The sequence below is a fragment of the Ixodes scapularis genome, unplaced genomic scaffold, assembly GCF_016920785.2.
Source record: "Ixodes scapularis isolate PalLabHiFi unplaced genomic scaffold, ASM1692078v2 PGA_scaffold10__122_contigs__length_95168666, whole genome shotgun sequence".
Classification (NCBI taxonomy): domain Eukaryota; kingdom Metazoa; phylum Arthropoda; class Arachnida; order Ixodida; family Ixodidae; genus Ixodes; species Ixodes scapularis.
This window is the reverse complement of record NW_024609836.1, coordinates 88,368,788-88,371,255: the sequence shown is the minus strand read 5'-3', so window position 1 is coordinate 88,371,255 and position 2,468 is coordinate 88,368,788. Positions and strand designations below refer to the sequence as shown.

The following is a 2,468-nucleotide window of genomic DNA, read 5'->3' as shown; positions in this document are numbered from 1 at the left end:
ACAGCTTGTAAAAAATACGATTGCACGTGCGAAAAAGAAGAGTACATGTGCAAGTTGTTAGTCAGTTATTACTAGAGGCCGGATGTTTAGGCACTAAAAAAGCCACTTTTAGGCGCCTAGAAAAGGCACTTAAAACTTCGTACTAGGCATTTATAGGCACAATCAGTTTTTATGCACATGGTCATTTTGAAAGCATTCAGGGCCTATGCCCTATTCAAAGAAATACAGAATAAAGCGGTACAATAGTAATTACAATTTAATTTGTCGAACATTCGAAAAACATAGTTGACTCAAGCCCACACCGGTACTTAGCTGTCCCATTCTGTACGTAGTTTAACTAGAAACAGCGGTAAAAATTCAGAGAACAATAGCAAACAAGCACCATCTCAAGATTCTTGGGATCAAACTTCTGCCTCTTGTCGCTTAGAACCACTTTGTACGCGAAAAAGAGTGTTCCCCGATGAGGACCTTTAAGACTTCTTTGAGTACAAAAAAAAAAACACTATTTTTGCTCAAGACGGACTGAAGCTTTGAACGAACTTGTACAGCAGCGCGGACTGCGAGACGGCGTTGACTCCTTCTTAACGTTCGAAATGAACCCGATGTTCCGAGCCAGAGTTTCGCCAGCGCTTTGAGGCTCTTGATTGCGTCCGCCCGAAACGTGAAATTGGAGCACAAATACGCCAAGTGACCTTCAAGAGTGTCCTCGCGCAGGATATCTTGAGCCTTTCTGACTGAGACACTATCGTCTACTGGAAACCCGTTAATGACCATCTTCACACAAGCAACGTCAGTACTGTAATACTCTACAGCTTTAAGCCACGCTCCCCATCGCGACACGATGGGTTCTGGTGGAAGAGGCACACCTGGTAGCTGTTCCTTAAATGAACAAACACGAAACGGGTGGCCTAAGGAACACAGCCGTCACTGCAGCAACGAGATCGTTTACATGCTTGAAGTGTTTTTATAGCTCTTCACAAATGCGGTGAATGCCGTGGGCGAGGCAGCTGACGTGCAACATCCACAGGTAGAAAGCCTTCCTTCAGGAGGAGGGCAGCTGTGTGAATATAAAACGCCGCATTCGTGTAAAGTAGCAGCCCCCTGTTGGTCTTCCAATCCAATAGGGTATAGCACCTTCAAAGACGTGTTGACAAAGTGCGCCATGGTCTCCCCATTTGTTCTCTCTAGCGTCTTGGAGCACGCAAGAAAAGGCATTGGTCTCTCGCCAGCTACAGGCTTCCCAACTACGAGGTGCGCGACAAAGCGTCCAGTCGCATCTGGCGTTTCGTCTATGGAGACCCAAAATTGCACGAGTCCCCAAGTTCATCTCTCAATTTCTTCAGTGTTTCCTCGTACATGGGCCGCAGGTAGTTCTGACGCAGAGTCGTCTCCGACGGTACGGTATGACTCGAGAATTTTTGTACAAATTTTTTGAAAACAGGGTTTTCTACTTTCGCCCAAGGAATATGAGTGGCGAGTAAAGCTTCGCACAAGTCAGCGTAGAGTGCGTTCTTCTTTCCATCCATGAGGTTTTCTCTCAAAAATGACTGCCTATTCCTTGAGGGCACGCTGCGTTCTGCGTTGGCTTGGTGTCCTGCTGTTTTTTCGTGTTGTGTCAGGTGGCACTCCCTCTCGCATGGAATCCGCGAAAAAACAACCTTATGATATTCTGTAGTGCGCCGTCCTCAGCAGGGATGGCTTCAAGCAATATCTTCCTAATACCTCTAAATATACCGACACTGAACATATGTTTTACAATGGCGAAAAAGCCTACTCATTGCGCAAGCTTGTTCAGGTTTTAGTTTAGCATCAGAGCACACAGCTGCCATACGATCCGCTGCCATAGCTCACTCTTGCGAGACTATCTGCCGCTTAAGTTACAGGGTGCAGGGCTTTTTGGGTGAACTGCGACTCGTGCCCAAATTAAGTGTGTGCTATTCATGGGGGCATCGTGAGATAATGCACGCTATTAATCTTTCTAGAGTTGATATGCCGATTATGTCGCGCAAGATGAGGGGTATTTCAGTTGCCTCGCCCCCAACGTGAGTTTCAACTGTACACGCCCAACCAAAGAATAACAGGAGGCAGCAGGCACGTACTGGACATCAGGGCTGGCTTGCTAGAACCAGCGTCTTAAATAAGACTGCCTTATCTGAGACTAAAAAAAGCGCTGCTAAAGCTAACGCACGAGCGGAGTGGCACGTGAGGTCGAGTCTCAAACGCTGGCGCGCCCCAGGCTTCGCAGTGTTTCTTCGTCTAAGACCAGACAGTCTCATTCGAGGCGCTGCTTCTAGCAAGCCGGCCCAGTAATCCGATAGAAAGACACTGTGCGTTTTATCTTATTACTGAGTATAGTTAATTTATTAAGTAAAATTTCAGTTAGCGCCAACAAGTTTGTGTGACTACTTCTGGTGGTCCCTCTCCGGGACGTCACAGAGATAATTTTTTCCTGAGTCACCTTGCGAACA

General features: G+C 46.8%; 1 pseudogene; it reads right to left on the bottom strand.

Annotated features, from left to right (window-relative positions):
• Positions 1 to 945: 945 nt before the first annotated feature.
• LOC120849675 lies at positions 946 to 1,844 on the bottom strand (annotated as a pseudogene).
• Positions 1,845 to 2,468: the final 624 nt, after the last annotated feature.